Source organism: Danio rerio, chromosome 8 (genome assembly GCF_052040795.2).
Source record: "Danio rerio strain M-AB ecotype USA chromosome 8, GRCz13ab, whole genome shotgun sequence".
Lineage (NCBI taxonomy): Eukaryota > Metazoa > Chordata > Actinopteri > Cypriniformes > Danionidae > Danio > Danio rerio.
This window is the reverse complement of record NC_141028.1, coordinates 40,825,484-40,837,489: the sequence shown is the minus strand read 5'-3', so window position 1 is coordinate 40,837,489 and position 12,006 is coordinate 40,825,484. Positions and strand designations below refer to the sequence as shown.

The following is a 12,006-nucleotide window of genomic DNA, read 5'->3' as shown; positions in this document are numbered from 1 at the left end:
GACCCTGCATCTTTCCACCTGCCTGCGTGTCCTCATCTGAGCCAGATGCTGGTGTGGTCTCTTCATCTTCAGTATGAATCGGTTTCTCAGGCATGGACAGCCTCACCTCACAACTCTGTTCCAGTCTGACTGCAGCACTGAGGGATGTGATGGCAAAAACAAGTGAAGTCCAGCATGCAGCAGAACATGGGGTTTTGTCTGAAATACATGATTGTTTGAATAAGTTTGAATAAAGCTTAGTTTCATATCTTGTTGACTTGTATTTATTTATCATGGTTACTATTATTCATTCTTTTAATTATACATTCACATTTTCTTTAATTGTTGATGAATAAATTAATAATTTCTATAATGTATAACTACATAATTTCATTTTTTGACAGAAAATTAAGATGTACTCACCTTGGCTAAATTTGTTTAGTGACTATTCATGCATAGCTGTGGCGCGCGCGTGCGTGTGTGTGTGTTTGTGAACAGCATTTATTATTTTTTTAAGTGTTGGGTTGGGCTTTGCTTTCTAGAGTAAATACTCTAATTTTTCGGGTGTAAAATTTCTCCAAAGGAAGATCTTCAAGCAGCTGTCCGACATCTTTGTGCAGATGTACCAATGTGCCAACATTAGAAAGGCTATCAGGTAGGGTTATCAAGTTACTGATGCTATTAGGTGTTATTGCTTCTGTCCCTGCTATTTTTATTTGTATTATTATGGGATTGTTATCAATAACATTTATTAATCATTATTATGCAGAAATAAAAATTTCATACAGGCTTAGGGAAACATTGCTGTATCTTAACAATTAACATAAACAGCAAAAAGAGAACAAATGTAATGGATTTTCTTTTGATATAATAATATATGATTATATAATCAAACAAGACAGGAAAACGAGCTAAGCATGTTCTACTTGTGGATGAAAAATGTTACACAATAAAGGTAACAACAAATTAGGTGAAATTTTACAAGGATATCTTATGTAAAAAATATTAATTTAAATTAAGATTAATTAAACCTGCCATCTATTTAAAGTTGTGCTTGTAACGTCAGTTATGTAACTTTTTTTATCATCTTGCCGTATGCTTTTTCGTGGCCTCCTGTGAGAGATGTACCCATCTGATGAACACTTCAGAATGTGGACAGAAGCAGTAGGAGATTTCTTGCTTTCTCTTTCACGAGTTTATACGGATACGACGTGGAATAGTGAACGCAAATCTGAAGGCCTTAAAAAAGTGGTAGCGCTACCGGTGGTTGTCAACAACAAACTCTTCCGCCTTAAAGCTCCGCCTATGATGGTTGATAGACACCTCATTTGCATTTGATTTATCATTTGCGATGTCAGTTTGAGCATTTGATTGACCATTTGCGGAGTCGTTTAAGTATTTGATTCACCATTTTCGGAGTTGTTTTAGCATTTGATTCACCATTTGCGATGTCGGTTTGAGGATTTGATTTATAGTTTGAGCATTTGATTCACCATTTGCGATGTCAGTTTAAGGATTTGATTTTTCATTTGCAGAGTCAGTTTGAGGATTTGATTTATCATTTGCAATGTCGGTTTGAGCATTTGATTTATAGTTTGAGGATTTATCATTTGATCTTTTAAGCATTTGAATTTTCATTTTAATTTTGTTAGGAAAAAACTTCCATACAATAGAATGGTAAAATATGGGAGAATTTCGGCTAAAACGGGTTTACGTGAGTGAAGTGAACCGGAAGTGTTTGTGGAGAAACATCTTAGCGAGATAACGCAAAACTTTGCGAGGGAACGCAAAACTTTTTTGCGAGGGAACGCAAAACTATAGAAATATATATTTTCCTCCCACCCATTTTTTTCTTTCACCCATTTTTTTTTTCACCAAGCCAATTTTGTCTCCTCCACTACGTCCCTTGCGGGGTTCCTTAAGCTGGCGATCTTCAATCTGCAATCTATTGCTTTTCCTGCAGTTCCCGGATGTAATGTTGAATTCTAACTGTCGAATTTGAGCCACTGAATTCATGGAAGCGAATATTTGAACGCAAATAAAACGAACTGAAAATGAATGAATATTTGATGAATATATTAATATTTTGAATATTATACATCGTATTTTTAAAGGGTATTATTTTTAAAGAGTATTATTTTGTAAGTGAAATTTGGAAATTGAATATGAATTATTAAATTTATTTGTATGAAAAGTTTGAAATATTTTTTGTTGAAATATTCACAGCTTAAATAAACAGCTATGGTAAATTTCAGGACCTAAAAATACAAACACTTTAATTTAAGTCAATAAAATGCAAAAACTTGTTAATTCGGTGTATTATTTTTTTTCAGTCTGTGCTCAACAAGCTTTTTAACTTAAAGGGCACCTTTTGTGAAAAATCTACTTTTCAAGTTGTCTTGACAGACATGTGTATAAATATAGTGTATAGACCGTTATATTGGGGTGATATAAACACACCCAGTCCTTTTTTTTCAATTTAACAACATAAAAACGTTGGACCAATTGGAGCGTTTTTTAGATCGGCCGCAACTTTACGTAGGAATGCGGTCCCCCCGCCCACCAATATTGGTTGACAGGCGCGTCACCATATCCTCAGTTTGTCGTTTCATGTCCGCCATTTTCAGCGTGTGAGTCAAAGCAGTGTCGCTAGAGGAACACCCTTGCTCTATTTTTAGATGTAAGGCTCAATGGGCTCAACACAATATCAGCATTTGGTAGGTTTGCAAACATGTGTACTTTTCATTACGTCTACCTTAAACTTCAGCCGTTTGCATTTCTTAAGGTCACAGAAGCTCCCTGGGTAACGCTTTCTTTTACAACCCGCAAAGTACTGCGTAAGTACAGTGAAATTACAGTGTACTTTTCTGTACGTACTGTGTAAGTATCATGAACGTATGTGTAGGTATAAGGGAACAAACCGTAATGCTTGGGTAATAAAGGGGTAACAACCAGATGTTCATCACGAAAATTACCGCGTAAGTACAGTGAAATAACGGTGTACTTTTCTGTTCGTATAGTTTAAGTACAAATAACGTTTACATAGGTATAAGAGAACAAACTGTAATGCTTGGGTAATAAGGGGGTAACAACCAGATATTGAGCATGAAAAGTACCGCGTAAGTACAGTGAAATAACGGTGTACTTTTCTTTAAATTACAAAAGAACAAACCATAATGTTTGCATAATAGGGGAGTAACAATAAGATATTCATCACTTAAAGGACCGCATAAGTTTATTACGTTTACGATGTACTTTTCTTCAAGTTTTGTATACATATAAAGAATTATGCAAGGATGGTGACAACCTATTGCTATCTGCAAATGTACTGTACATGCACCTGCGTGAGTACATTAGTACTCTTATTCAGTGCTTGGGTTTTATACGGGGTGTTTAATGAATAAAAGGTTTACAACCTGTGAAATTATGAACCCTTATTGTATACTGTATGTATTTTAAATCTGCAATTCAATATAAAATATATTTCCATACACTACTTACCTTATGTTTACTCGTCGATGTCACCAAAGCCATCAATGTCTCCATAACTCACTATCATATAACTTTGCATGATATAGGCCTACCGTCAGGGTTCAATGCAGATTAAAACAGGCTCGCATCTTTACTGCTGTTTGCACAGCGGGATAACTGTTGCATTTCAGTAAATGTATAGCTGATGCTTTAAAGAAAAATGTAGTTATTTGGTCTTCAATCAATAAAAACTGCTGCTGTAGTTTACTCTGTTCTTAGTGTTCAAGTATACACTAGTGTGTTAAAGTTCAGCTTCTTCTCGCTTTGTTCCTTGTAGTTAAATGGTGAATACAGTATTTGTTCCCTCCTTGTTCACTGTACTTAAAGGGTAAATACCACATTCGAGGGTTGTAAATTAAAGTGAAGCATTGTTCCGGTGAGTTGAATCGATTCTTTTTTTTTTTTTTTATTGACTTCAATAACAAACATACAAAATTCAATTTACACAAAAGAACACAATGACAATAACAGATCAGGATAAATAATATAAACATTAAAAATTAAATAAAAAGATAAACAAAAGAGAGAAAAGAAAGAAAAAATACATAAATAAATAAGAATAAACATATACGTAACACAAATACAGCAAGAGGAAAGGAGGACTTATGTATCTGTGCTGTTTCCAAAATATTTGTCATAAAAAACTAAAAATCTATCACTTTTCTTATTATTGACTAATCTAAGAGATTTAATAAAAACATTCATTTCTATTAAAAAATGTGAAAAAGAAGGCTGCGAACTGGAGAATTTTTGTTTATGGATAAAATATTTTCCATACAAAATAAAAAAGTCAATAATGTAATTTTCTGATACATCAGCCCCACCTCCATAATAACAAATGACATCCTGAAGATGAAACGGTCTGGAAGAAGCAATGTGGTTACCTATATGGAGATATAATTTTTTCCAAAAGGTTTTTGTGCTTTCACATTGAAAAAATATGTGAATCAGTGTTTCGTCTTCACTCTTGCAAAATGTGCATGAACTGTCAATCTCCAAATACTTTGCCAAAGTACCGTTTACTGGGTATATTTTATGAAGAATTTTGAAATGAACCTCTTTTGTTTTATTGGGAATGCAGTACTTATGAGGTAATAGCCAGGCTTTTTTCCAGTCTGTTGTGTCAAGGAAGGATGCCCAGTAAAATTTGCCTTTAGGAACATTATATTTTTTATTTTGAAAAATTTGTCGAATATATTTATTATTACATTTGTTATTACATTTGTTGTCAAATAGACTAATAGACAGCTCTGGTTCTTTAATAACATTTTCATTAAACATTAAATGAGATTTTATAAGTTGAATTAGGCCTAACGGAATTGCTTTTTGCACCGCATTAAATTCTTTAAAAGGTAATGGAAAATTATTATTAGACATAAATTGTTCATAAGACAAAAAGTTGCCGGACTTATCAAAAATTGAGAGAATCCCAATTATATTTCGGTTAAACCACGTAGATAGAAAAATAGATTTCTTTCTAATTCTAATATCAGAGTTGTTCCATAAAAAACATTTATGTGGTGAGAAATTGTGGGAATAACACAATTTCCAGGAAAGAAGGACTTGCTGGTAAAATTTTGACAGTGCAATTGGCAATTTATTTGGTAGATAATTACATTTTAAAATAAAAGGAAGACCTCCAATTTTTGTGAAAATAGAGTTTGGAATAAAAAACCATATAGAGTTGGGGTCTTTTAAGCATCTTTTAATCCAATTTATTCTAAAAGTGTTTACTATGTCCTCAAAGTCAATCACTTCAAGTCCGCCCTCTTTTCTACTGTTTTCTTAAGTTTATGGGATTTATTTTTCCAAATAAAGTTTAAAAATATTTTGTTAACTTCTTTAGCAGTAGGGATATTAACAGAGAGAGAAAGTGAAGGGTATACCAAACGAGACAAACCTTCTGCTTTAGTCAAAAGAACCCTCCCATAAAGGGAGAGGTCTCTTTGTAGCCAAAGATTTAAAATGCTATGAGTTTTTTTAAGTCTACCAGAAAAGTTAAGCTGTTGTCTAGTGGCTAAATTTTTTGTTAAATAAATACCCAGATACTTTACAGTCTCTTTTACTAAAATACCATTTAATGAGGAGTCATTAGTTTCATGAATCATCATAATTTCACATTTGGACATATTCAATTTCAATCCAGAAGCACATGAAAATTCTTCAATTATACTTATAGCCTTGGACAACTGACATTTATCTTTTAAAAATAAGGCAGTGTCATCGGCTAACTGGGAGATTTTAATTTCTCTGTCAAAAATCGATATACCTTCTAAGTTACGTTCATATATAATATTTAGCGATAGCAATTCTGTTACTAAAATAAATAAAAAGGGTGAGACAGGGCAACCCTGTCTCACACCGCGGTTAATAGAAAATCTTTTAGAGGTGTTGAAGCTAATTAAAACAGAGCTACTAATATCACTATAAAGCATTTCAATAACATTGACAAAAAAGTCACCAAAACCAAATAACTTTAAGGTCTGCAAAAGAAATCCGTGTTCAAGTGTGTCAAATGCTTTATAAAAGTCAAGGAAAAGAATCATAGCTTCAGAATGTATGAAGTCTGCATAATCCAAAAGGTCCAAAGCACGTCTTATATTATTACTGATATGTCTACCTTTTACAAATCCAGACTGTGTCTCAGCAACCAGCTGATTAATTTTCGTTTTTAATCTATTAGCAAAAATTAAGGCTAAAATTTTGTAATCAACAGTGAGAAGCGTGATTGGAGGCCAGTTATCTATTAAATTGGTGTCCTTGTCTGGTTTGGGAATAAGGCAGATAACAGCTTGTTTCATTGACGTTGTCATGTCCTTTAGATCAATGCATTCATTATACATATAAAGCAATGGGTCTTTAATTAGTTCCCAAAAGTGCATATAAAACTCAACGGTTAATCCATCATTGCCCGGGGATTTGCCTTTCTTCATGGAATAAAGAGCTACTTGAATTTCCTCCAAGGTCAAATTGGAATCACAAAAGGTTTTGAACTCAGGATCAATAACTGGAACGTAAGTTTTAATTTTATTTACAAAATGATCACTACAATGTTTGTCAAAAGCAGAAGTGTAAATGTTTTGTTAAAATCTGTAACAAAGTTAGATATTAATTTAGGATCAGTGCATTTGACACCATTGATATTGAGAGAAGTCAAAGAATTTCTCTTACAGTTCCTTTTTTCTAATGCAAAAAAATAGCTAGAGTTTGCCTCTCCCTCCTCCAGCCATTTAGCCCTGGACCTAACAAATGCACCTCTCGCAGTATCTAGATAAGCTTGATTAATTTGTAGATGCAATTCCCTTAATTCTATTTTTTCTTTTTCAGACAAATTACCTGTTAGTAAAGTATTTATTCTATTAATCTGTTCTGTTATTTTTTTATTTTTCAGTTCTTTACTTCTTTTTATTGCTATCTGTCTGACTCTGTACTTAAAAAATTCCCATTTATTCTTGTACCCAATTAGCATTTTATAACAATATATTCTTAATTAACTCTTTTGTATTGTTATTAAAAACATCATCTTTTAATAGACATTTATTAAATTTCCAATAACCACGTAACTTTGGATTCTCCCTATAACAACCTAATTTCAATATTATTTGATTGTGATCAGTGAGGGGTGCAAACGAGTGATTTACATCTTTAACAAATTGTAAGGCTGATGAGGATAATAAAAAGAAATCAATTCTAGATTTTAAAGACAAATTACTATTTGACCAAGTAAAGTCTTGCGTGTCAGGGTGAAAAAAGCGCCAAGGATCTGTGAGAGAGAGGGATTAACATATTGATAAGATGTTATTAGAGCTCACATGAAGAGCTTTATTGCTTCTAGGAGGAAATCTGTCCAATGTGTTATCCAAGCATTCATTAAAATCACCGCCTAAAATTAGGAAAGAATCTGGGTATTTAATTTGCATTTCAATAATTTTTTGAGTAATATGAGAAAATAATGTTTTGTTAGCAGAAAAAGAATTGTATCCATATAAGTTACAAACAACAAATTTAGAATTATCTTGCTTTAGTGCCATAATTATCCATCTACCTTCGTTAGATATTGCCGTCTCAAGAACCTGCCCCTTAAATTTATGCAAAAGGATTGAAATTCTAGCTGAGTGATTGGAGCCATGGCTAGAATAAATTAAATTCCCCCACTGATTCTTCCAGAATTTTACATCAGACTCACAAGAATGTGTTTCTTGGAGAAATATTAAATCAGATTCGCAGCTTTTACAAAATAAAAAAATTGCTTTCCTCTTTACCATATCTCGCATTCCTCTAACATTCAAAGACATAACAGAAAATGAATTAAATTTAAAATCCATAACGAATAAACAAAGAATAAATGTATATACCAACGACTGAAGAAACTCTAGAAACCTTACCTCGAAGGGAGGAACAACAACCAACTAAGTCATAGAATAAACAAAATAACCTCTATGACAATTCTTTAGGCCAAAAGAAAACATCTTTTTAAATATAACAAAATTAAAGATCTTTATATAACTCTTTATAAGGATATTCTAGACAGAGCCAAGACAAATGTCAGAATTCAAATATGGCTAAATTAAAGTTTTTTTTATTTTTATTTTTTTATCTTGGCATATCAGTCACAGCAAGCATTTAACATAAATTAGGAATTAAATCCTTTGAAAAATCAAACTCTGGCTAAATATGAACTGCCTCTATCGTTCAGCTCCGACCTGATCGCGGGAAAAAACGCAGAATTACCCATGTTATTTGCTTACTTAACATCGGCATAGTCATATCTCTTCCCGTCAATTAGAGTAAAAGATCCGTGAAAGGAAGCCTTCTTTCCATCTTCTCTGGCCTTCTTGATCAAGGGCCAAAGTTTCTCTCTTGCCACTCTGTCTTCTGGACACAATGCCTCTGTGAATCGCAGCTTGTTATCGCGCAGAAAAGTACATCCTCTAGCTGACTGCCACACAATGTCTCGGAAGCGTCGAAGGGCAAACAAAATAATTATGGATCTCCACGAACCATCTTTTCTCTGCGGGCCGAGACAATGGGCGATATCCACTGCATCATCCATTCTGTCACTGATACCAGGTACCACCTGACTCAGGATATTGATCACAACACTACGAACATCCTCTCCCGGTTTCTCTTGTACCCCGTGTAGTTTCAGTGTCCACCTCCAACTGTACCGTTTGCACACTCCAACTTCTTCTTTTAAAGTTGCATTCACCTGTTTTAGCTCGAGAATCTCCGTGTTCACAACCTGAAGGGCTTCCTTGTGAGTTGACACTTCGGCTACAAGCTAATGCACGGTCGAGGACAAGTTTTCAATCTGTTTTGCAGTAACGGCAGTTGTTTGGTCAATTGAGGCAATTTTTTCGAACATCTTGTTATATTTACCAGCAAGATCTTGAATGGCGGCCAAAATTGCAGCGGATGTGTTGTCACTATCTATGCCTTCACGTTTTGACTTTTTTGAGCTGGGTTTTATTGGGGTGTCGGGCAACGGAGTTGCCAGGACATCGCTCATTTTGGGCCTAAAGTTAAACCATTCGTTAGTTGACTTTTCCCCTGTCGCTAAATCATGTTCATCCTCCGAAAGTGCAGGCTTCAGCGTACATTCGCTTTGATCAGGATCCATCCTTGACTTAGATGACATGTGAGCAACTTGTGCTTGCTTGTTTTTTCTTCTGCCCATAAACTCAACTCGAAGTAACGTCTTAAATAACAGTCTTGATTATATGTTTATCCATAAGTATTAATTTGTGCGTTACTGTTTTATGCTCCAACCTCAGGTTTTCTTGACGAGACTTCAGCAACACCTCCTATCTCTCCGCCATCTTGGCCGGCTGAGTTGAATCGATTCGTCTTCAACAAACAGATCAGTGTGACATCAAAACATCGCGAGAACAACAGACAGCTCTGTGTGCATTTGAATCCATCTCGCGATATTGTATCACTTCAGGTACGCGCCTACTGATTCGTTGATTCAAACGAGTTGTGAATCAAGAAGCCTCTAAAGATCCCAATCAAACTGTAGCAGCACGCCACGAGGTTTTGCTCAGACTTTCGGGACGTTTGGAATTGCTCCGTCTCCTCACCATATAACACATGTGAGTAAATCGTTGTTAGTAAATAAGGCTATTGTTACGATTAGAAATTGTGCATTAACCAGATTATATTTATTTTGTTTCATTTGTTTTAGCGTAAAATTAACGCTAGTTCATGGCCGAATCTAATCGGCCAGCAGCGAATATTTACCAATGTTTACTGTCGTTTACTTTGCACTTCTTAGAGATGTTGCCAAAGTTCCTCTGGATTTAGTTTCTTCATGTCATTCCAGACAGACTGGACGATAATCAGGTCAGATCTCTGTGGCTGTTGTCATACTCACTGTGCAGACTAATTTCTCCCTGTATACGTTAATTACATCTAAATTAATGACAAAAATCATTTTTGGAAATGTAAATTGATATATCAAACTGGCATGCTACAGAAAATATCATTACCCACCCCCCCAATTACTTGTTACGCTTGCCTAGGACTTTAGAACAGTAGCCTACTATTTAAGCCTTTTCCCCTCTGCGCTTTAATTATTATCACTATAAATGATCACAATCTCCCATATGATCTGATGATAGTACTTTTGTTAATGTATAGAGTCTATATGGTATCTGTAAATGTTTAGTGTGTGAAATTGTTGGACAAACACCACACACACATTAAACAGCAAAATAAACATGTCTATAGCTTACTAAAAGCCTTTATGTCTGTTCATATATTTTATATAAATGCAGAGCAGCAAAACCCTTGGGATTTCATCAGCCACTCACCATCAGAGTCCTCCGTGGAAGCTGAGAAGAGCAGAAGAGGAAGACAAGCAAGAGATGCCAGAAAAAATGGGGGAAGGAAATAATGTGTTATTTTGCTGTTTGAGTATAGGCAGGCGCAGTGGGTAGCACAATCGCCTCACAGCAAGAAGGTCACTGGTTCGAGCCTCGGCTGGGTCAGTTGACATTTCTGTGTGGAGTTTGCATGTTCTCCCCATGTTAGCGTGGTTTTCCTCCGGGTGCTCCCACAAGTCCAAAAATATGTGGTGACATTGGGTAAGCTAAAATTGTCCGTAGTGTATGTGTGTAAATGAGTGTGTATGGATGTTTCCCAGTGATGGGTTGCAGCTGGGTGGCAACACAGTGGCACAGTAGGTAGTGCTGTTTCCTCACAGCAAGAAGTTTGCTGGTTCGAGCCTCGGCTGGGTCAGTTGGCGTTTCTGCGTGGAGTTCTCCCTGCGTTCGCATGGGTTTCCTCCGGGTGCTCCGGTTTCCCTCACTGTCCAAAGACATGCAGTACAGGTGAATTGGGTAGACTATATTGTCTGTAGTGTATGAGTGTGAATGGGTGTGTATGGATGTTTCCCAGAGATGGGTTGCAGCTGGAAGGGCATCCACTGCGTAAAACATATACTGGATAAGTTGGTGGTTCATTCCACTGTGGCGACCCCAGATTAATAAAAGGACAAAGCCGAAGAGAAAATGAATGAGTATAGGCAATGATAGACAAGACAATGTTTGATTAAGATGAAGTGTTTTAAAATGCTTATTTATTAAAATAAAGGTTACAAAGTAAAGAAGAAATATATTGTGTGTTTGTATATTTATTTTACTGCCTTCAAGATTTTACATTGTAAACTAAAGGGAACAAGGGGGGAACAAATGTTGTATTTACCCTTTAACTACAGGTAACAAGGGAGGAACAATGCTTCACTTTAATTTACAACCCTCAAATGTGGTATTTACCCTTTAAGTACAGGGAACAAGGAGGGAACAAATACTGTATTCACCCTTTAACTACAGGGAACAAAGAGGGAAGAAGCTGAACTTTAACACACTAGTGTATACTTGAACACTAAGAACAGAGTAAACTACAGCAGCAGTTTTTATTGATTGAAGACCAAATTACTACATTTTTCTTTAAAGCATCAGCTATACATTTACTGAAATGCAACAGTTATCCCGCTGTGCAAGCAGCAGTAAAGATGCGAGCCTGTTTTAATCTGCATTGAACCCTGACGGTAGGCCTATATCATGCAAAGTTATATGATAGTGAGTTATGGAGACATTGATGGCTTTGGTGACATCGACGAGTAAACATAAGGTAAGTAGTGTATGGAAATATATTTTATATTGAATTGCAGATTTAAAATACATACAGTATACAATAAGGGTTCATAATTTCACAGGTTGTAAACCTTTTATTCATTAAACACCCCGTATAAAACCCAAGCACTGAATAAGAGTACTAATGTACTCACGCAGGTGCATGTACAGTACATTTGCAGATAGCAATAGGTTGTCACCATCCTTGCATAATTCTTTATATGTATACAAAACTTGAAGAAAAGTACATCGTAAACGTAATAAACTTACGCGGTCCTTTAAGTGATGAATATCTTATTGTTACTCCCCTATTATGCAAACATTATGGTTTGTTCTTTTGCAATTTAAAGAAAAGTACAAC

The 12,006-nt window shown here is 35.2% G+C and overlaps 1 long non-coding RNA gene across 1 annotated transcript; it reads left to right on the top strand.

Annotated features, from left to right (window-relative positions):
* The first annotated feature begins 445 nt into the window (after positions 1 to 445).
* Positions 446 to 11,123, top strand: LOC147842771 (uncharacterized). Its single transcript, XR_015498293.1, has 4 exons — positions 446 to 634; positions 9,285 to 9,602; positions 9,785 to 9,852; positions 10,287 to 11,123. It is a non-coding gene; the product is annotated as an uncharacterized LOC147842771 (long non-coding RNA).
* The last annotated feature ends 883 nt before the right edge of the window (positions 11,124 to 12,006 follow it).